General features: G+C 42.0%; 1 protein-coding gene across 9 annotated transcripts in view; it reads right to left on the reverse strand.

The window, feature by feature from the left end:
- The window catches only part of LOC102906308 (cyclic AMP-dependent transcription factor ATF-7), a 101,546-nt gene extending 79,162 nt beyond the window's left edge, over window positions 1–22,384 (reverse strand). For 3 of the 9 annotated variants that reach the window (XR_013046600.1, XR_013046599.1, XM_006981820.4), the window contains exon 1: window positions 21,933–22,359. The gene's annotated coding sequence lies outside the window, so the exon portion shown is untranslated. The other 6 variants (XR_013046601.1, XM_006981819.4, XM_006981821.4 and 3 more) reach the window with 5 other exon arrangements.
- Between the last annotated feature and the right edge of the window lie 2,254 nt (window positions 22,385–24,638).

Below are 24,638 nucleotides of genomic sequence, written 5' to 3' on the forward strand. Positions count from 1 at the left end.
GTCCCTGTCCTCCCCGACACCCTCATCCAGGATACAGATGTGTGCCGCCTTGCCTGGCTTTTCAGTTTCTGGGTACACAGCAGGCACTTCACCAAATGAGCCATCTCCCTAGCCTTGTATTTGTTTGAGATAGGGTCTCCCCATTTGGCCCCAAACTTGCAATCTGTCCTGACTCTGCCTCCCATTTGCTGGGATTACAGGCTTGCACCACCACATCCTTCCTATATCAGGGTTTTGTGAAATTCTTTGCTAAGTGGGGGAAGCAGAGTTATAAAAGAAATTGGCAAATAAGGAACAAAGATGTTGAGGCTAGTATAAATTCTAGTTATTTGTTTGCACACACTCCAAACAAGAACAGAATTATTTATACCTTCTGAAAGATATATAAAACGTGCATGGTATACAACTATTTACAGCTGAATTGTGTATTTCATCAATTTAGCACCTAACAGGGGTTCTTATATGCTTGGTATACAAAGTGAATATCCAGAAACATGAATTTGAGGACAAGTTCTTAGATTTCTTTTTTCTCTACCTCCTTTCTTTTCTTTTTTTGACAGGATATCACTATGTAACCCAAGCTGGTCTGGACTTACTCTGAAGCCCAGGTTCAGCTCAAACTCTTGCTACCCCTGCCTCAGCCCCACCAAGTGCTAGGATAACAACCATGCCCCACTACCACCAAACACCTTGAAGTATTAAGAAAATTAAATACAACCGTTCTCCCTTATAGGAAAAGATTCCAAGACTCACAGTGGAGGACGCCCAACTATAACAGCACCAAATGCTGCATACGTTGCTTTTCTGTATGTTCTGCAGCATGGCCAGAGGACCAGCGGCGCCTTTTCTTCCATGTTTTTATTGGGTTTCTTTTTTTGGGAGGAGGGCACACGGGGTTGGGGTGGGGCATGTCTGGTGGTGGTAGTGGTTGGTTTTTGAGACAAGGTCTCATTACAGTCTTGGCTGGCCTGGAACTCACTATGTAGATCAGCCTGGTCTTGAACCCATATCTTCCTGACTCTTCCTAGAGTACTGGGGATTAAAGTCAAAGGTGTGCGTCACCACACCTAGCCTGTAGTTTTCTTTTGAGACAAGGTCTCAAGCATCCCAGGCTGGCCTTAAATTTGCTATGTAGCCAAGGATAACCTTGAACTTTTTATCCTCCTGCTTCTGCCTTTGGAGTACCCTGATGTGGTGCTGGGGATGGAAACCAGGACTTACTAGGCAAGTATTCTACCAAGTGAGCTTCAGCCTTGGCCTCAGCCCACTCTTCAGTGGGTAATGTCCTGCTGCAGCTTTTTCAAACCCCTTGCACTTTGAGACTATTATTAAGTAAAATAAGGCTTACTTAATTTAAATTTACATTTACATTGCAATAGCATGGCAACGTAAATACGATATTTAAGGCTACTGACTGGCCAACAGGCAGCATACAATATGGGATTGAAGACTGGGTAGCCAAAGGGATAATTCACATCCCAGGGTCCTACACAGGAATGGAGTAGGACAGGCATAGGTTTCCTCACACTATTAATAATAGCATGTGATTTAAAATTAATAAATTATTTCTGGAATTTTTCTTAATATATTCAAATCTCAGTTGACAGAGGTAACTGAAACAGCAAAAAATCAAAATTATGAATAAGGAAACAGATACCATAATGTTCCACTTTAAGATTAAGCATAATATTTTCTTGTAATGATTTTTAAATTCAAAATCCAGCTATAGTATGTGGTGGTATTGTGTTCCCCAGAATATTGTGTACCTTAATAAATTTATCTGGGGTCAGAGAACAGACAGCCACTAGATACAAAGGCTAGAAAATGGTGGCACTCACACCTTTAATCCTAGCATTCCAGAGATAGAAATCCCTCTGGATCTCTGTGAGTTCAAGGCCACATTGGAAACAGCCAAGCATGGTGACACACGCCTTTAATCCCAGAAAGCCAGCCTTTAATCCCAGGGAGTGGTGGTAGAAAGCAAAAAGATATATAAGGCGTGAGGACCAGAAAGTAGAAGATTTTGGCTGGTTAAGCATTCAGGCTTTTGAGCAGTAATTCAGCTGAGACCCATTCCGGATGAGGACTCAGAGGCCTCCAGTTTGAGGAAACAGGACCAGCTGAGGAATTGGCAAGGTGAGATAGCTGTGGCTTGTTCTGTCTCTCTGATCTACCAGCATTGACCCCAATAACTGGCCTCGGGTTTGATTTTATTAATAAGAACCTTTAAGATTCCTGCTACATCTGGCGCCCAACGTTCGTGTTACAAATTCATGAAAAAGCTGTTTGCCTTGTGAGCCCCAGCTCAGGCCTAAGCTACACTCAGCCGGTTGTGGTGGCGCACGCCGGTTGGATTTGCTGAAGGAGGCAGAGGCAGGAGGATCCCGAGTTTGAGGCCGGCCTAGGAGGCTTGGGAGAAGCTTTGGCCCGGACTGAGCCACAAACAGTAGTGGGACCATGGAAGCAGTGGCTACTGCTCCACATTGCCAGCTCCTTCTCATCATGTTTGTGACTGCGGTGATGCTGCTACCTGGGACGAAGGGTTTACCACTGCTGTTTCAGAGAAGAATTGCCAGGACCATCGTGTTACAAGAAAGCATCGGCAAAGGTCAGTCTGGAAACGTTTGGCAAGACAAATGTTGGGAAAAAATTGCTGTGAAGATTTTCTGTTCTAGGGAAGAATGTTCATGGTTCCGAGAGACAGACATTTATCAGACTATGATTGCTCCAAACCACAGAGGCAAAAAAAAAAAGTCTGCAGGAAACCATGATCTCGCCTAACAGTGACTTTGAAATCTTCAAAAAGATGACAGGATCCTACAACGATGATTCCACATGGACTATGATAAAGCCATTAAGCCAATTAACACCATGGAAAAATCGACTTTGGACTACAAACTGGTCAGAACAATTTTGAGATGGCTAGCTGAGATGATCCAGCCTGACAGACTACTTGAACAAGGACTTGAAACAAGCCCTGAACTTTCCTATTATTCAGAGACTGGACAAATGATACAGGACTTGATAATTAACCCAAAAATTTTCTTTTCAAGATTCCCTAAAGATATCTTCACCCCTAGAAAGCAAAAAGAAAAAGAGAATATAGATATGAGATAGATCATCGAATCTACTCTGAGAAAAAAGGTAAAGAAATAATAGGATAAATAGGTAGATCATTGAATCTACACTGAAGAAAAAGGGGAAGATATAAAAATGACAAAAGGTAGACTAATGAATATATTATGAAAAGAAAAAAGAGAAAATATGGGTATGATAAGATAAAAAGGGAGATTATGGAATCTACTTTTAAAAAGGAAGTACTTGTTTTAAATAAGATAAGTAATGAAAATTTTTTGGTCTAAGTTTATCAGATGTTACTGGACAGGACATTGTTAATATATATAATGGAGTTTTTATCTGAATCTGTCAAATGTTAATGGACTAGACATCATTAATGTAATTTTTGTCTGTATATATTGTATATACTTATTAGATATACTTATTTTCTTGTATTAGTTATAAGCTTTCTTTAATTTTAGACAAAAAGAGAGGAGATGTGGTGGTATTGTGTTCCCCAGAATATTGTGTACCTTAATAAATTTATCTGGGGTCAGAGAACAGACAGCCACTAGATACAAAGGCTAGAAAATGGTGGCACTCACACCTTTAATCCTAGCATTCCAGAGATAGAAATCCCTCTGGATCTCTGTGAGTTCAAGGCCACATTGGAAACAGCCAAGCATGGTGACACACGCCTTTAATCCCAGAAAGCCAGCCTTTAATCCCAGGGAGTGGTGGTAGAAAGTAGAAAGATATATAAGGCGTGAGGACCAGAAACTAGAGGCTTTTGGCTGGTTAAGCATTGGGCTGGTTCAGACTTGGCTGGTTAAGCATTCAAGCTTTGAAGCAGCAGTTCAGCTGAGATCCATTGGGATGAGGACACAGAAGCTTCCAGTCCGAGGAAACAGGACCAGCTGAGGAACTGGCAAGGTGAGATAGCTGTGGCTTGTTCTGTCTCTCTGATCTACCAGCATGGACCCCAATAACTCGCCTCAGGTTTGATTTTATTAATAAGAACTTTTAAAATTCCCGCTACAATAGTATATATTAAACATCAGGAAATTTCAGCTCATGGACCAAATATTTCAGTCTGCCACCTACCTTTGTATGGCCTGTAAGCCAAGAATAATTTTTAAATGGTTGAAAAATCAGAAAGAAAGACTGTTTTATAACACATGAAATTTATATGAAATTCAATTTTAGTGCCTATAAAAAAGTCATAGACCTGGGGACATATCTTAGTGGTAGAAAATTGCCCAGCCTACATAATGCTCTATATTTGATCCCTAGAAGCCCCTCCCACAAATTATATTAGAACATATCTGTGCTTATTCATCAATATATCATCCATGTCTACTTTTGTGTTAGAATGGCAGAGTTGAGTAAGTATAACACAGACCTCATGCCACATAGTCTACCATATTTATTGTCTGACCTTTGTCATTCAATCCCAAAATACATGGTTAAGTAACATAGTCTAACTAGGGAGAATATCAGAATTTATGTTAATTATTAATACATAAATACTAAGTCATTTATAATTTATCTAAGTATTAACTTCTTTTTGTTTCAATTTCCAAATTTTATAATTCCATGTTTGTTTTTATTCTGTAAGGTTAAGGGGGCTGGAATACGGCTCAGCAGTTAAGAGCGTTTGCTGCTCTTGTAGAGGTCCTAGGTTCAGTTCCCAGCACCCACATAGTGGCTCACAGCCATCTGTGACTCCAGTGCCATAAGATGACACCATTTTCTCAACTCCATGGGCACTAGCTAGACATGCACATGATGCACATATATAGATGCAGGGAAAATACTCACATACATAAAATAAATCTAAAAATAACCAGATAAATAAAGTTACAGTAGCGCAATCACTTTTAAGCCTTGCAGAATCACTTGAGCAACTTGTACAGAAATACAGATTCCTAGGCTTCCCGGATTGCTGTTAGCACTGAAGCCCAAGAACTTACATGGCAATTCCAACATTTAGGAGGGAACCTGAGGCGGGAGAATTAAAAGTTTGAGACCAGCCTGCATTACAAAGTGAGACTTCAGGGCCCATGAGATGCTTCTGTGGGCAAAAGCAATTGACAGGTATTCTGGTTAGTTTTAACTATGAACTGGACAGAACCTAGAATAATCTGAAAAGACAGCTTTAACTGAGGAATTGAATAGATCAGAATGGCCTTTGGGTATGTCTGGGGTGGGGGTTATCTCAACTGTTAATTAAATAGCTCATTGTGTGCTGTATCATCCCTTGGCAAGTAGCCCTGAACTACGTAAGAAAATTACCCGAGTGTAAGCTGGCCTGCAAGCCAGATAGCAAGCAGTGTTCTCCATGGTTCCTGCTTCACTTCTCTGGCTGTGAAGTAAGTTGCTTGACTAGAGATAATGCTCTGTGAAATAGCAAACAGGCCTGCCTTCAAGTTCCTGCCTTGACTTACCTCAACGAATGACTATGTTATCTTCCCCTAAGTTGCATGCAGTCAAAGTATCTATCACAGCAACAGAAATTAAACTAAAACACAGAGTAAGTTTGACAACCTGAGTTCAATCCCTAGAACACATAACAGAGAGAACCAACTCCCCAAAGTTGTCCACTGACCTTCATAAATGCACTCTAGTACATGCATGTACATACACAGCATCATAATAAATACACCTTCATATCCAAAACCCAAACTGGTGAGTCTGTCTGTCTCTCTTACATGCACACACACAGTGAGGAGTGCTGTTGAGAAATGGGACTCAGTTGCACTTGCCTAGCACTAATAAGGTGCTGAATTCAATCACCAACAACATACAAATTAAAATAAAATCATACATGATTTCAATGTGGCTAATGAGCTCTAATTAGGATGGGCCCTAGCTCATTAAACCCTGTTTTGAAAAAGACCCAACTCCACCCCCACCCCCCCAAAAAAAGATGAAACAGGGATAGTCAACTGGCAAAGTGCTTGCCTAGCATACCAAAAGCCCTGGATTTGAACCCCATAAAACCACAAACCAGATGTGGTGGCACAGCCCTGAGAGTTGGAGGCAGGAGGAACAGAAAGTTCAAGTTCATCCTCAACTACATATGGGGACTTGAGGATGGCCTGGGATTACCCAAAAACAAAAATTAATTCATTAGAATAAAAATAAAAAATACTTTGGGAAATTCTGATGACCACCATTTGAGAATCATTAAGCAAGTTGGAAAGCTCCTAACTTTTCCCTTTAGAAAGCAGCTATATTCTCAAATCTGTACGGCAGCAATTCTCCAAGTGGCTCCAGGGTCACTTATAGATCTCCAAGACCCTTTCAGAGGGCTCATGGAAGTTAAAAAAAAAAAAAAATTACTTAGAAGTAAAAGATCTACTTACAGACCAACACATTTCAATGTAACAGTATTAAAAGTTCACAAAAGTGGTCTCAGGTCACACACTGTAACTTTTAAGAAATTTAAGAAATCAGTTTCTAGATTTTGGTACCATATCCAAGGAGGTTACAACTACCTAAAAATAATCTTTCCTTTTTCTGTCACACGTATGTAAGATCATGTCATTCATATACTTAAAGCAAAACAACATATCTTTAACAGACTGAATGCACTGTTTTCTGTGAAGCTAGATATTAAAGCAACTTGAAGGTTCTCTCTTAGATTTTTCTTTTTGTGTATGGGTATATGGCGTATGCATCTGCCACAGCAGCAGATGGAGGTTGGAGGACAATCTTCTACCTTGTGGGCACCAGGAATCACACTCAGGTCATCAAGCTTCTGTGGTAGGCACCTTTACCAGTCTAATCATCTTCTGCCTCACCCCCTTTTTTGGAAACAGGGTCTCTCTATGTAACCCTGGCTGACCTGGAATTCACTATGTAAACCAGGCTAGTCTTGAACTCACAGAGATCCACCTTCCTCTACCTCCCAAATGCTGGAATTAAAGATGTATGATACCATGCCCAGCTTTTTCTTTTTCTTTTTTTTTGAGACAGTCTCTAGCCCAGGTTGACACCTCTCAAGTGCAGATTACAGGTATATGCCATCAACTTGGTTTATGCAGTGCTATGGAACTAACCTAGGGCCTAGTGCATGCTAGGCAAGCACTTTATTGAGCTTCATCTCCAGCCTTTTTTTTTTTTCTGACAATACAGATGCAATTATTTTTGTTATAATATAATGAGTTTGCTATTATTTTTAAAAATTATATTTTAATCTCTAATAAGGTTAACATTAATAGATATTAATTCAGATGAGCCAAAGTTGTTTAAAATCCTCAATAACTCTTTTTTGGGGAGGGCAGGGACAGGGACGGGGACATGACTAAGACAAAGTCTCACTCTATAGCCCATGATGGCCTGGAACTTACTGCATATCCCATGCTAGCCTTCAGCTCTTTTTTTTTTTTTTTTTTTTTGGAAGGGGGTGTTCTTTAAGACAGGGTTTCTCTGTGTAGTACTGGCTGTCCTAGAATTCACTATGTAGACCAGGCTGACCTAGAACCTGAGATCTGCCTGCCTCTGCCTCCCAAGTGCTGGGATTTAAGGCATGCACCATCACTGACAGCCTTTAGTTCTTGAGGCTTATACTGCCTCAGTCTCCCAAGTGCCAGCATTATAGGCATGTACCACCATGCCCAAGTGAAGAACAATTAGTAACTTTTGAGAGTTTACCAGACAGTGCTGAGACAAAAAAAAAAAAGTTGCCGATACACTGCTATACAAAATACAGAAGTCTCCCAAGGTGGCTCAACAGGAAACTGTACTTGTCACCAAGCCTGACAAGCTGAGTTCAATCCCCAGGACCCGCATGGTGGAAGAAGAGGATTTCCCCAAGCTGTCCTTTGACATCCACACTTGTGCCATGGCACATACACACTAAATAAATTAAAATGTAATTTTAAAACACAAGAGTAGTGCAGTACTGACAGACTCAACAGAATGTTTAAGTTAATGTCTGCATTTGGTTTTCAGACATGAAGGGACAGGTTTCAACAACAGCCAGCTAAGTGGACCAAACAGTTTTGTAGCAAATGACAGAAAACAGATGCTCACAAGAACTAGGCTGAATCAGAAGTTATAAAATTCATGGCCGATGCTTATAGCTGATCTGGAAGCAGTTTATAAAAGTCAACAACCTGAATCAAGGTTTTTTAGTTTTTTTAAGTTTTCAAATTTAATCTTTAAAAACACATTTATTTTACGTATATGAGTATTTTGTCTGAGTGTATATGTCTGTGCCCCATGTGTCTTTAGTATCTGCAAAGATCAGAAGAGGTCACTGGACTCCCTGGAACCGGTGTTACGGATGGTTGTGAACCAGTGCTCTTAACCTCCAAGCCATTTCTCTAGCCCTAACTAGAACGTTAAAAGATTCAAGAAACCACTTTGAGCTATTCTCAGAAACGATCATGGGAGCGGGGCTACACCTTGTTAAAGTGACAGCAGGGCCTGGTGACACACATGTGGTCTACATAGCAATAGCAAGTTCCAGACCATATAGTGAGACCGTCTCAAAAATAGTAATTTAAAAATAACAGCAAGAAGCGAAAGTAGAAATAAACATGATGTGGTGGCACACACTTTAATTCCAGCACTTGGGAGGCAGAAAAAGGCAAATCTCTTTGAGTTCAAGGCCAGCTTTGTCTACATAGTAAGTTCCAGGCCAGCCAGGGTTATATGATCACATCTTTGATTTCAATGTATATTTTAGTGTTTTGGGTTTGTTTTTTAAAATGTGGTTTGACTTTTCTTTTTTTTTAATGCATATAGGTATTTTGCATGCATGTACATTTGGTGCACCATTTGCATGCCTGGTGCCTTCAGAAGCCAGAAGAGGGCATCAGCTCCCCTGGACCTAGAGTTACAGATGGTTGTGAGCCACCATGCTAGTGCTGGAAACCAAACCCAGGTCTGCCAGAAGAGGAACTAGTGCTCTTAACCACCAAGCCATCTGTCCAGTTCCCAGTTTTAATTTCTAATTTTTTTTCAGTGCTAAAGTACAAACCCAGGGTCTCAAGCATACTCAGCAAGTACCCATTGTTTAGCTATACTTCTAGTTCTCTCAATGTGCATTGAGAAGTAGAAGAATTCCTGGAAACTGGTAAAATGTTAATAAAGAAAATACAAAGCAAAGTGTGATGGCACAGCCTATAATCCTAAGTGGAGGTGGAGGCAAGAGGATCATAAGTTCAATGCAAGATTGGGCTACACAGTGAAATCCCTTCTCAAAAACAAACAGGCTGGGGAGATGGCTCAGTTGGTAAGGTACATGCTGGGCAAGCGTGTGGACTTGAGCGCCCACATAAAAGCAGGATGAAGCAGTACATGTCTGTAACCAGAGTTCTGGGAGCATGGGAGAAGGGGTAACTGGGGACAACAGATTCCTGGAGCTCACTGGCCAGCCAGTCTAGACAATTGTCGAGCTCCAGTTTCAGTGAGACACATTCCTCCTCAAAATATAAAGTGAAGAGGTTGGGGATTTAGCTCAGTGGTAGAGCACTTGCCTAGCAAGTGCAAGGCCCTGGGTTCGGTCCTCAGCGGGGGTAGGGTGGGGGGTGTATATATTACCTTTATATATATATATATATATATAAAGGACATTGACTTTTGACCTCCACATGCACATATCCAAACATAGGAACATAAACATACACCACATATACAGACAAAACACAAATAAAAACCATACAGAAGCTTTGTCCTGTCCAGGTACGGCAGAACATGACTAACCCCAGCACTAGGGAGACAAAAGCAGAAGGATCCCAATTGAAGAGTCCAGCCTGCAATACATAGGAGGTTCCAGACTAGCTTGAGCTGGCTCCACAACATGATCCTATTTAAATAAATAATAAACAAGTAAAATTTATTTTGCTGCCCATTTTCAGATAAAGTATGATCCCTAAAACAACGATCAACACAGATTTTTTTTTTCCTTTTTAGTTATTTAGTAGTTTATCTGTTCATGACAGGGTCATGTATCCCATACTGGCCTCAAAATCATTACAAAGCCCTGGGTGGCCTCAAACCTGCCTCTACCACCTGAGATTACAGTTATCATTACCATTCCATGTTGGAGACCAAACCCAGGACTGTAAGCATGATAAACCATCACTCCACCAACTAAACTACATTCCTAATGCCTCCCTCCATTCCCTTTTTTAGACTGGGTTTTGCTATATTTTCTAGACTAGACTTGAACTTCCATTCCTCTTGAAGCATCAGCTCCTCCTCTTGAAGCATCAGCCTCCCAAGTAGCTGGGATTATATGCATGGACCACTGTGCCAGGATCAAAACATTGATCTTTAAGGGCCAATTTAAAATTCTTATGATTTAGAAAAAACAAACAGACACACGCCTTTAATCCTAGCACTTGGGAGGCAGAGGCAGGCAGATCTCTGTGAGTTTGAGATCAGTCTGGTCTACAGAGCAAGTTCCAGGACAGGCACCAACCAAAACTACACAGAGAAGCCCAGACTTGAAAAACCACAACAAACAAAAACAGTTTTTGGGTTGTTTTATGTAGGGGTTGTTTGTTTTATAAAGTTTTTGTTTGTTTTGTTTTCTTTTTAGTTTTTTTAAGACAGGGTTTTTCTGTGTAGCCCTGACTGTCCTGGAACTCACACTGTAGACTAGGCCAGCTTCAAATTTATAGCGATCCACCTGCCTCTACTTCCCAAGTGCTGAGATTAAAGACATGCATCACCACTGCCAGATGTAGGGTTTTTTTAAAAAGATTTATTATTATGTATATATGTTTTTCTTAATTTCTATTTATTTAGTGTATGTGTGTTTTGCATGCATGTATGTATGTACACCAGAGGGGCCCATTGGATCCCCTAAAACTGGAGTTACATTTGGTTGTAAGCCCAGGTGCTGGGAATCAAACCCAGGTCCTCTGCAAGAGCAAGTGCTCCTAACAGATGAGCCATCTCTTTAGCCCCATGTGGGTGTTTTCCCTACATGTATGTTTGTGTACTACATGTGTGCCGGTGTCAACAGAGGCCAAAAAAGGACATCAGATCCCCTGAAACTAGAGTTACAGATTGTTTTAAGTTGCCATGTGGGTGCTAGGAATCAAACCTGGGTATTCTGGACATGTAGCCAATGCTCTTAATCGCTTACCATCTTTCTAGCCCTTTGTGAGTTGTTTTTTTTTTTGGGGGGGGGGCTTTTTTTTTTTATGACAAGGTCCCAATCTGTAACACAGGATGATTTTGCACTCACTACACAGCTAGCCCAGGCTGCCTCAAAACCCACAGAATTCTTCCTGTTTGTTTCCTGAGTTAAAATTACAGGCTTGAGCCATCGTGCTGGCCTGGACTTTAAGACCTCAGTATAAGTTTTGTTCTGGGTAGGAAAAAGTAATAATATTGCACAATAATAATTATGGGGAAGATCAGAAGTTCTAGAGAAAATGATCTAATAATAGTCTCTAAGTCTACACACTCATTTGTAGCACAGGGTCTATCTGGGGGTATTCCAATACTCACTGACTGGCATGTACAAGTTTCACACAGTATTAGCAAACCACTCCTTGAGCAAAACTTTAAAAAGTAAGTTCATTAAAAATGGTGTCATTGAATCTATGTTGGTACCAGAAATTTATTAAAGTAAAACCAATGAAATATTACTCCAGTTTGATGGTTTAATAAATAATAGTGGCAGGAAATCTGGTTTCAACATAAAACCATTTTTAGCAACCCTATGTTTTATTCAATAAAGCTTGATTTTATATAGTCAAGCACGTTCTTGTTCCAAAAAGAAAGGTTGTTAAGCTGAGAAGCTTCAGTGGATAAGAACAGTATAATCGGGGGCTGAAGACATGGCTCAGTGGTTAAGAGCACTGACTGCTCTTCCAGAGGACCCAGGTTCAATTCTCAGCACCCATGTGGCAGCTCACGAATATCTCCAATTCCAAGAGATGACACCTTCACACCAATGCACATAAAATAAAATAAAATAAAATAAATTATATATATATATATATATATAAAAGAAGAGAGACTGGAAAGATGGCTCATTGGTTAAGGGCACTGGATGCTCCTAGGTTCAATCCCCAGCACCTATATGGCAACTCACAACTGTCTGTAACTCCAGATCCACGGGATCTGGCTCCTCCACACAAACATGCATGCAGACAAAACACCAATGGACACAAAATAAAATAAAAGAATAAATCTTTAGCCAGGTGGTGGTGGCAGTGGCACACACCTTTGATTCCAGCACTCGGGAGGCAGAGGCAGGCGGATCTCTGTGAGTTCTAGGCCAGCCTGGTCTACAGCGTGAGATCCAGGACAGGCTCCAAGCTACACAGAGAAACCCTGTCTCGAAAAAACAAAACAAACAAACAAAAACAAAGAAAAAGGAGGAGGAGGAGCAGGAGGAAAGAAAGAAAAACTCCTTAAGCATGAGGACCTAAGTTTGGATCTTTGGCACCCAGGCAAAAAGCTGGGTGTGGCCATGAGCCTGTAACTCCTATACAAAGAGAGTGGTGAGGAGACAAACTAGGCTGGAGAAGGGAGAGACAGGGAGATACCCAAGGCTTGCTGGTGAGCTCCTAGTACAGTGAGGCTCTGTCTGAAAGGAATAAGGCAAAGAGCCATAGAGGAGGACATCTGATGCTTACACACATACATCATGCACACACAACTTAAAAGATGGCTTGTGGTGGTGGTGGTTTTTGGTGCTAGAGATTGGGGCCTTGTATATGCCAAGCAATGGGTTCTTCTACTGAGATACATTCCCAGCCTTTTCTTTTTTTGTTTAATCTGGAAAAAATGCATTGATTCTACTGTATCATATAGTCCAAATAAAATGTGACCAGCCTAGCATATAAACCTTATTTGTCTACCTCAGAAAGAAGCACTGCACCTAACAAGAAGATCACAGCAAGCAATTCACCTCAAAGGCAAGTTAGGTTTTGTTAGGAGACACTATGGAAGAATATTGTTACCACAGAGGCCCAAATCACAAGCTCAACAACTAACTTTTAGCTTCTTAAGCTAAATCTTGGCTTCTATTAGTTTCATAAAAAGGCACTTATTAGGAGGAAATGCAATGCTGAGGAGAAAAAAAAAAAAAAAAACTTCTCCAAAGTCTGCTTTCAAACATATGATAACATGTAGGGTTGAAGTTGCCAAAAGATGAGAAAAAGCAACAGAATTGTAAATGTGTAGTGAGTTTTGCCCTAAATACAACATTTCATAAGACTAGTATACTGACCTTGAGTTTAGTTAGGAACCTTTCCTAAACGTCAGCTTACAAAGCTTTCTCTTTTTTTTTTTTTAATTAATTATTTATTTTTATGTGCATTGGTGTTTGTTTTGCTTGTGGAAGGCTATTGTGTCCCCTGGAACTGTACTTACAGACAGTTGTGAGCTGCCATGTGGGTGCTGGGAATTGAACCTGGGTCCTCTGCAAGAGTAGTCAGTGCTCTTAACCAGTTGAGCCATCTCTCCAGCCCCAGTTTACAAAGTTTTAAGAATAAAATGATAATCTTCTCATATAGCAATTCTGTTTTGTTTTGACATAGGGTCTCATTTAGCCCAGGATGTACTCTCTAAGAATGACCTTGATCTTCTGCCTACACCTCTCAGATTCAGGGATTATAGGCATGTGTACCATGCAGTGCTGAAGATGGGACTCAGGACTTCGTGCATGCATGTAAACACTCTACTAACTGAACATCCTTCTTGAATTTTTAACATTCATCATATCCCTCCCCAAGGAAGCAAGATAGAAAATGTTTACTTTCAAAACTGAGCTGGTTTTTGCTTTATCATATACAGGCAGTATATATATATATATATATATATATATATATATATATAACATATATCACAAGTTTTTAAATAAAAGAACAAGTAAGGGAAGGAAACAAAATACCATTTAAGAGAAAAATAAAACCACCAAACATCCTTTCAAAACAAAAATGTCCACCAAGGAAATACTGAAGAGAAAATATCATGATGAAATATTTTTAAGACATCAAATGATCCAATGCAAAATCTTTGTTGTTTGTTTTGTTTTTAGTTCAAAGACACGATTATTCCTTATTATTTATGTTCCTTTTTTTTAACCACTCCCACTGGATTAGCAGAACCATGTCAATTTCATTTTCTTTACAATCCATTTTTCTTCCTGATTCTTTAACAGTTCTTTGATCTGAGCTTCTATTTCTATGTCTGGATTAGAGAAGACCTGAAGGGTGATCCAGATTACCATGTTTTCCAGGAGAATCCAGAGCTAACTGTATCCAAAGGATGAAAAGGAAGCATATTTTCTGAAAACTTTCCCATCCCTTGTAGTATGCTATTTTAATTAGCATAAACATTTCAGTTCACTTTTTTTTTTTTTAAAGACAAGGTCTTACCTAGCCCAGGCTGGCCTGGAACTTGATATGTAGGTTAAGATAACCTTGAATTTCAGATCTTCCTGCTCTACCTCGAGTGCTAGCGTCATAGGTGTGTACCATCATCATAGGTGTGCACCACCATACTCTCAGTTCATGAGGTGTGGGGAAGTTAACTCAGGGACTCCTGCATGCTAGGCAAGCACTCTACCAACTGTGCTACATTCCCCAGTACCATTTGCAGTTTTAAATAATGAAAGTGAAAATTAAAACCCAAAAGAGGAAGGTACTTTAAAGATGTATTCATCAACTAAAATTGCTCAAACATAAATTCAACTGTCAAATCTAAAATTAACAAGCAGAAAAGTTGTTGGCTGCCAATATAAAGATTTTATTCTCTAGGTAGCCTCTGATGGCACAGCTGGTGTGCAGCACCATTCTCCTCTAGAACTACCACACCTTGAAACTTTAACTGTAAATGGAAACTATGTATGTTTGTGTACACAGTTGGTGTTAGTTTATATTCCAAAAAAAAAAAAAAAAAGATGACAAGAGGTCTAAACTAGAAATTGCAAGTAACTAACTGTTCCATAGACAAAGAGTTTTAATTTTCTGCTTTCTAACTTAAAATGTCTGGGGAAATCTTTGCTTCAAGAGTTACATTTAATGACAAGGGGGGGATTTTAAAAACTGCTATAATTAACACTTTCAATCATTACACAATCAAAAAGAAACTGACACAAGGGAGGTAAAATAAAGAAACTGCAGACTGACGGAATAGGTACTATTTCCCAGGAAGAGTCTAAAAAGAACTGAATAGATTGTTTACGATCTATCAGCAAGTCATACAGTCATCTACAGACACTAGTATAAAGCCAGGCATGGTGGCACATAGACAGCTTTAATCCTAGTACTCAGTACACAGAGCAGGTGGATCTCTATGAGTTCCAGGCCAGCCAGAACTACATCTTGAGACCCTGTCTCAAAAAAAGAAAAAAGTAAGATGGTTAAAATCGGGAGTGATGGTATATGTGCCTGTAATCCCAGCAGTTAGAAGGCAAAGGCAGGAGGATTGGAGTTGGGAGGCCAAATCCTGCCTCAAAAGACCAAAAAGGGGGTGGGGGTGGGGGACCAAAACCAACTAACAAACAAAAGTAAACAATAATTACAATATCTAACTTTATATTCTCATTCTCTACCCCCATCCAATGGTCATTAGCCTAGGAATTCAAGGATGTCTGAGATAGAACATATTTGAATTTCAACAAGACATTTCTTGATATTTCATAGGACATAAAGGTTATGAGGTGGGATGTTAACTCAGTGGTTTCATGGGGATATTACTCACTTGCCTACCATATCAGAGGCTCTGGATTCAATCTCCAGTCAGAAAGGGAAAGGAGGAAGGGAAGGAGAGAAAGAAGAGGGGGAAAAATGAAAGAAGAGAAAAGAAGGAAGAGGGAAAAGAGAAAAGGGTAGGTTGCATGACCTAATACAGTCCTATCCTTATACATTTTAACAGTGACCTAAAATGAAAATAGTCATCATGTTTATCAAATTTATCAATAATATGAAAATGAGTAGTGGCGGCTGGTGAGATGGCTCAGTGTTTAAGAGCACTGGCTGCTTTTCTAGAAGTCCTGAGTTCAATTCATAGGAACCACATGGTAGTTTACAACAATCTCTAATGGGATCTGTACATGCAGACAGTGCATGCAAAAAGCGCGCGCGCACGCACACACACACACACACACACACACACACACACACACACACGAGTAATGGCCAAGAAATTAAAACATATTTCAAGCTATTAAATAAAAAGTCATAACCAGTAGGATGATAGCTACAAAAAAAAAAAAAAAGTAAAGTTTTCATTTACATTAAAAAAAAAAATCGGGGCTGGAAAGATGGCTCAGAGGTTAAGAGCACTGACTGTTCTCCCAGAGGTCCTGAGTTCAATTCCCAGCAACCACATGGTGGCTGCCAACCATCTGTAATGAGATCTGGTGCCCTCTTCTGGCCTGCAGGGACACATGCAGACAGAATATTGTATATATAATAAATACAAATAAACCTTTAAAAAAAAAAAATCAACTCAAGAGGTCTAAGGCTATTTATATAGCTCAGTGGTAAAATGCTTTCATTTGCCCTAGGTTCAATTCCCAGTGCTGGGGAACAGAGGAAGTCAACTACACCTTAGACTTTAAGAATACTGGCTGGGCTGGAGAGATGGTGCAGTGGATTAAGAGCACTGGCTGCTCTTCCAGAGGACCTGGGTTCAATTCCCAACACCCACATGGCAGTTCACAGCTGTCTGTAACTCCAGTTCCAGGGAATCTGACACCCTCACACAGACAAATGTACACATAAGTAAATAAATAAAATATTAAAAAAAAAAAAAAAAGAATACTGGCTGAGAGTTGGCAGTAGTGGCTCACGCCTTTAATCTCAGTTCTCCAGAGGCAGAGACAGAGGGATGCCTGTGAATTCAAGGCCAGCCTGGTCTACAAAGTGAGTTCCAGAACAACCAAGGATATTACACAGAGAAACCCGGTCTCAAAAAACCAACCAACCAACCAGCCAACCAACCAAACAAACAAATAAACCTGAGTTGAGATTCTCAGTACCCCTTTAACAGGCCTGATATGGAATCATGTCTCTAGAATCCCAGCACTGAGAAGAGTCAGATTCCTGGAGCTCACTGGCCACTCAGCCTAACCAATTGGTGATCTCCAGACTCAGAGGACCCAGTCTAAAGGAATAAAGAAGAAAGTGATAGAACAAACACCCAGTGCCCCTCTCTGGCCTTGGGCACACCCCCCACCACATACACACATGCACCACACATATACACAAAAAAATTAAAAATTAAAAAATGAGCCGGGCGGTGGTGGCGCACGCCTTTAATCCCAGCACTCGGGAGGCAGAGCCAGGCGAATCGCTGTGAGTTCGAGGCCAGCCTGGACTACCAAGTGAGCTCCAGGAAAGGCGCAAAACTACACAGAGAAACCCTGTCTCGAAAAACCAAAAAAAAAAAAAAAATGATCACCTATTAAGGATTTCTAATATGAGGTGTTTTCACATATGAATATATTACCAAACAAGTGTATTAAGGAGAAGGCAACATTTAAAAATAAGGACATATCAGAGAATCTTAAAAACTGTTGCTTTGGGGCTGGAGAGTTGGCTCAGCAGTTAAGAGCACTGGCTGCTCTTCCAGAGGACCTAGGTTCAATTCTCAAGACTCGCAAGTGTCTGTAACTCCAGTTCTGGAGGATCCGACACCCTCACACAGACATACATGCAGGCAAAACACCAACACATATGAAACAGAAATAAATACCTTTTAAAATTTATAAAAAATAAAAGTAAATCTTCAAGAATTGTTGCTTTGGTATTTTGTATGTATTTATTATTATTGTGATCTGGATGTGTGAGGCGTATGCACAGGCACAAGTGCCACAGCGCACACAGAGGTCGGAGGACAACTTTGTGCAGTCAGTGTTCTCCTTTTGCCTTATCTTAAGGTGAGGTCTGAGAATTGATGTGACTTAGGCCATCAGGCTTGCATGGCCAGGCAGCAGGCAACTTTACCCTCTGAAGACATCTCACTAGCCCATCTTCAGCATGTTTTTAAATTAAAAGGACTTTTTCATGAACTCCGATATCAAAGAAACATTTAAAAAAATCTAAAGAAGTTAACATTTAAAGAATGATTAAGCATTTTTCTTTTTTGGCAAAAGTCTCATTTGTTTTTCTCAAAGAAACAAAACATGCACTTTCGTGTCAGCACATTCAACAAGGAGCAGGTGCAGTTACAGTCTAGGCTGTCCCCAGAAAAGAGCTGTCTGGTTCAACACTTGAAACACAGTGCTATTTGCTCCGCCTAAAACTTCCTTGTAAGGAAAGGTCCTCCTTACCAGGCCTGGGTAGGAGACAGTGGTAACACTGACTCTCCCCTCCACAGCCCAGGGAAAACTCAGTCTTAACATTCACAAAACAATCTGCTGAGAGCTTCAGAGCAGCTGCATTCAGGCTGAGCCAGGGACTTTACTCAAGGCAAAAGAGTAGTCTAAGAATTGATTGAAAAAAATGACTTTTGTTTTGAAGTTAAGCAAGGAACAGCAAGTGGCGGTGCACGCCTTTAATCCCAGCACTTGGGAGGCAGAAGCAGGCGGATCTCTGTGAGTTTGTGGTCTACACAGCAAGTTCCAGGACAGCCAGGGCTACACAGAGAAACCCTGTCTTGAAAAAAACAAAAACCAACAACAACTAAAAAAAGAATAAGTTAGGAAAGGAAAAAGAGCAAGATACAACAACATTAACGTTTTATCCCTGGTAAGCAAAAGTATTTTAAAAAATTCTATAAATTATAAAAACTTAGATACACTATAAAGTTCAAGATACTGTTGACTTCCTCTGCCTCTATCAAATGTTCCAGGCCAGAAAAAAAAAAAAGCCATTTAAATCCAACAATTCGTCTTCTCTACACACCTATACCTGCCCAGTTCAATATTAAGGGGAAAAAAAAAATCTCAATTTTGCTGACTAGTGTGACTTTAAATTTAAAAGTCATAACTTAACAATTTATTATCAATTAACAAATTATTATCAATTTTTTTCTTCTTCTTTTTCTTTTCTTTGAGACAGGGTCTCATGTTGCCCAAGCTAGCCTTATACTGGCCACACAGACAAGAATGATTCTGGCTCCTGCCTTCACTTCTCATGATGGGATTACAGGTGCTCACTACCATGCCCAGTTTTATGCAGTAACAGGGCTCACACATGCTAAGCAAGCATTCTACCTACTGAGCTGCATATCCAGGCCCCAAAGTCTGTCTTTCTCCCAGGTGAGAACACTGCCCAAGGGAGAAAAAACAAATCCTGCACTAAGAGTATTCAAGTTAAAGTTAAAGCCACCACAAATTCTAGACTGGAAGACCGGGACTCAGCTTTCTCACTGGATTTTTTTTTTTTTTTTTTTTTTTGAGGGAGGGAGGGGAAGACTACTACCTGAAAATTCTTCTGAATGTCCAGTAGCAAATGCTCCCAGCTGGAACCCAATTCAGTCCCTATTCAGTAGTTAATACTAAAGGGTCGCTAATTGGTCTCAACGTTTTTATTGGGACAATTTCTAACCAGGGAAAATGCCTCAACTGTTTGCTGAAAAACAAAGGGCAATACAAAAGCACAGGTCTGGGTTTTCTTCATCAGTAGTACTTCAATTCCCAAAAGTAAAGGAGGCACTGGGCAGTGTTGGCGCACACACCTTTACCCCCAGCACTCGGGAGGCAGAGGCAGGCCGATCTGGGCTACAGAGTGAGTTCCAAGACAGGCTCTAAAGCTACACAGAGAAACTTTGTCTCCAAAAACCAAAAAAAAGTCTGGGTTATAACTCAGTGGTAGAGTACTTGCCTGGCATGCACAAAGCCCAAGTCAAAGTTCCAACTCCAGCAACCTCACAACCCCCCAACACACACACACACACACACACACACACACACACACACACACACACAATATTTTCGAGCACGTGCCAAAAATGGAGCGGGGACAGACACAGACAGGCAGAAGGAATGTAATCTGTGCATTAGCAAAGAAGTTATTAGTTAAATATATAAGTCTAACTCATTATAAATGATATACAATTACTAAACAAAGGGCAATGTCCTGTCCCCTTTCTGCACAGAATTAAGAACAAACTGGTAAGACGACTTCATACAGCTGCCAAACTTTTCTTTAGCTTCTTTTCTTACAGTCATGTTAAATTTCGCAATAGCTTCCACTTACTTTACATCCCCCATGTTTAAAAACAAATTGTGTTGGAGTTCCTCAACTCTTGCCTTAAAATATTATGATAGTTCTTTAGTTTCTAAGTCTGGATGTAAAGAAAGCATGGGAAAATGTTCAATTTCCTAAACACTATGAGTCTGTTTTATTTACACCATTTAAAATATTAAGAGGATACTGGGGGTGTAGCTCAGTTAGTACAGTGTTTGCCTAGCATGCTCAAAGAAAGCCTTGGGTTCAATCCCCAGCACCACATAAACTGATAAACTGGGCATGGGAGTGAATGCCTGTAATTCCCACACATGGGAGGTAGAGACAGAAGGACCAGAAATCAGAAATTCAAGGTTATGAGTTCAAAGCCAGTATGGGCTACATAACACACACACACACACACACACACACACACACACACACACACACACACACACACACACACACCGGCTAAGCATGTAGCCTAGATGACAGAGTGCTTACCTAGCATACAGAAGACCCTGAGTAGTCAGTCCCTAGTACCATACACAATGGATGTGGTGGCACACACCTATAATCCCAGCACTTGGGAGATGGGCAAAGGAGGATCAGGAGTTCAAGGTCATCCTCAGTTACCTCAGTTTGAGGTGTACCTGGGCTGCATGCGACCCTAATCTCAATTAATAACTAAGAATATATAAAAGATAAGTAAGACTAAGTTCAATCATCCATTAAATAACTCTTAATGAATGAAAGGGAAAAGCCACATTTAAGGAAACAAACTTTATTTGTTAGTGTTTATAGAGATCTACACAGGTTCTACAGAAATCATACTGCCGAAAATTTTTAAACATAGTAAACAAGTTTTCTGAGAAAAATCTGCACATCTCCACAAATCTATACTTCATATGAACCCTGAGAGATATTAAAAGACCCTCTGCTAAGCAGAACACAAAGTTAGGAAAGTAGTAACACGGGAATCTGGGTAGGAGGTGCCTGGGTAGTCAACACCCCAGCGAGAGAACATAACAAGCATTTCAGAGCAACATATAAGTCCCTACGGGTCTCCAACTTGGGCGGCCAAAGTCCCAGGCCCACATCCCTGTGTTTTGAAAGAAATGAAACTTGGAAAGGGGAATGCTGGAAAAAGGAAAAGAAGAGCAGTGTACTACTTTCTTCTTCTCGGCCCCCTATGCCAGCATTCTGACTGGCTGGTCACTAGTCTAGGTGCCATATCCACCAAAAACACCGAGCAATATCCCGACCGCCTTGCGACTCAAGACCAGCCTGAAAGACCTGTGTGTGCCAGCCGCTGTCTCCTCTCCAAACAGCCCCCTTACCTCTGGACTTCCAGACTACCACCGGAGCGATGCCTTCTAGCATAGCAACCCAGCCCACTGGCACTGTCCTCTCGCTAAACTCAGACTTTCTGAGACCAGGTCTCTGCTAAGTCTCAGGAACTCCACGGAAACGCCAGGACCCTGGGCTCCAATGCTCCAGCTCGCCGTGCCTTGCGGCCACACCACGCATGCTTTCACCTGAGCAGGGCTCCCGTGGTCACCCGGACCTACCTACTGCCCATTACCTCTGCCTTTCGCAGGGCCAAGCCCTAACCCCACTTTTAGGGAAATCTCGAGTCTTCAACCTAGTTGAGCGGTCCTCCTCTTGCTTCTATTCCTGGGTCCTTCCCTCGGACTTGCACTAGACTCCGCTTCCCCCAGGATTCAGCCCCCCTTTTCCTCGCCACGCCCTGCGCCCCCCGGGGCTACTTACCCCAAGTTCTCCCCACACTTCAGTCCTCTGGCCCCGCCTCCCTCCAAAAGGAAGGGGGCGGGAGAAGAGAAGGGGGCGGCACTCCACAAGGCAAAGGCGATCTCCCATTAGCGCTCATGGCCGCCAATTGTGGCTTCCTTCTCGCTTATTGGTTGTCTTTCGACTACGCCCCACCCTCTTCCTCAGACAGGCCCGGCCACCGCCTCAGCGCCCCCGTCCAACACAGACTGGGAGGGGAGACCCCGGCCCGGGACGCTGGGGCGGGCCGGAGCGGAAGGGGAGCCTCCTGTCGGACCGCGGACCGGCTAAGGTTAACAGGACTCACCCGCTGGTAGCTCCGGCGCCTCCCGCCCGCCCGCGCTCGGTCCCACAATCTGCCTCCTGCTCCTCCTTTCCCCCCTCGGCCGAGCAGACACTTTCCTCCCGTCCGGCCAGGCGTGCTCACTTCTCGCGAGAAGCGGGGGTGAGGGCGCGATTCGTGGGGGCTGCGTTGGACAGGGCCCCGGGGGCGGGGCCTGCTGCGAGCGTGGCGTGAGTGGAAGGCTGGCCGAGGGCTGTACACACGACCCGCACGTGTTCGCCCGCGGAGTCGGGGCCGGGGAGGCCGGGAGGGCGGGAGGCCGCGTCCGGGAGCGAGTGGAGGTCCGGCGGCCAGGCAAAGGGAGGCGGCGAGACGCCCTCCGGCGCCCCGCTCATGGGGCTCGGCGGGGCCAAGCAGACCCAGGGTCGGTCTGCAGGGCTCCACGCCGGTGACGCGTTGCCCGGAGCGCGTTAACCCGGGTGTCAGCGATCCAAGCAGGTGGCTCCTTCGGGTTGACTTCTTCACATTGCACAGGGTCATCACCGGTCCTAACTTCTGTCCGGCGTCTGGCTGTATGCCATGGGATGGGAGTGTGAGGGGGAGCTGGTGATAAGAGTTCAACTCCAGAGACGACTTTAAAAATACATATAAAATTTTTTTACGCTTGTCCATTAGTAGGGGGTGGAGTGGGGAGCCTCTTCGGGAGATCGAATTTAGGTCGTCCAGCTAAGACTGGTATGTTATGCGCCATCTCGTAGGGTCAGAAACAGTTTTTAAAGTACCAGTTGATACTACTAGTCTTCAGGGTCAGTATTTGCTTGACATCAAAGTAGTTTAAATGCCCTTAGCCCTGAAACTGGAGGGAATCCGTTGGAAAAAGGCAATCCACCTGCCCCACACTGTCAGCGCTGCTTCTCTTCTACAGGTCAATGCCTGTGGTGAGCTGTTTCTCCGAGACTATACAATGGGCTAGCAACTCCATTTTACTCATATTTCTAATGACACAAAGCAAAGACGGAAAAGATAACAACCAGTGGAGTGCTTATCCCGTAAGCATAAGATCTAAATTCCATCTCCAGAGCCCATGTTAAAAACATGGGTGCTCACTGGCCTAGCCTACTTGCAGCCGGCCAGTGAGAAATCCTGTGTTGAACAAATGAACAACAAAAATAAGGGGGAGAGCTCTGAGGAACCACACCTGAAGTTGTCCTCTGGTCTCTTGGACAACCACACACACACATGGATCTATGAACAACACACACACACACACACACACAAAGCACTGTAGAACTCAGTGTAGCTCAGTGGGAAGCCTGCGGTTGGAGTTTGCACAGCATGGCAGATTTTCTTTTAATTCTGTATTTATCACCCAGCAAGTATTTTTACTAAAGCACCATCAGCACATACTATTGTGTGTGTATAAAATATAATTTTTAAATATATATATTTAAATTCAATATACATAAATGTATATATAAACACACACACAAAACACCCCCAGTCATGTGGAGAAGTGTAGACAGGCCTGGTCCTTCTCTGACAGAATTTTTATTTTAGAGTTGAGGGGGAGATAGGTCATAAGTCAGTAAGTGCACTTACTTCAGAAAGTGAAGAGTGCTTCAGGGTAATAGGCAGAAAGCAGCTCCAAGAGGGGAAGAAACTACTGCTGGTTTTAAGAGAAGGCCTCTTGAGAAAGCAGGGTTTTTGTTTTATTTTGTTTCTGTGTTTTGAGATGGGTCCTGGAACTCATTTTCCTGCTTCAGCCTCCTCCTAAGAACTTGACTTAGTCACTGAGCCACAGGTTTTGTCTGTGCACCATGTACATACCTGACACCTGCCTGTGGAGGCCTCGATAGAAACCAGGTGGAAGAACAGCCAGTCCTGTTAACTGCTGAGCCATCTCTCCAGCCTGAGGAGTTTAATTATGAAGAGACAACCTTGAGGAGATTTTTAGGAAAATACCAAATGTAAAAAGCTACATTAGGAAATTATCATAGCCAGGCAGTGGTGGTGCATGCCTTTAACCCCAGCACTCAGAGAGCAGAGGCGGGAGGATCTCTGAGTTTGAGGCCAGCCTGGTGTACAGAGAGAGTTCCAGGACAGCCAAGTCTACACAGAGAAACCCTGTCTTGAAAAATAAATAAATAAAATAAAATAAATAATAAAAAAATTATCATGAGGCAAACGGATCTCTGTGAGTTTGAGACCAGCCTGGAATACACATAAACACACACACACACACAATTATATGGTTGAGATGGTAATTTTTTGTGTGTTTTACTGTAGATAAAAAACGTAAGAATTGAACAGATTGTAAGTAGAGTTGACAAGTGAAGGGATTCCAGGGCTCCAGACAGATGACTAGTTGCGTTTTCTTCCTTATAGTCAACAGTGCCATCATCATG

This window comes from Peromyscus maniculatus, chromosome 20 (genome assembly GCF_049852395.1).
Source record: "Peromyscus maniculatus bairdii isolate BWxNUB_F1_BW_parent chromosome 20, HU_Pman_BW_mat_3.1, whole genome shotgun sequence".
Taxonomy (NCBI): domain Eukaryota; kingdom Metazoa; phylum Chordata; class Mammalia; order Rodentia; family Cricetidae; genus Peromyscus; species Peromyscus maniculatus.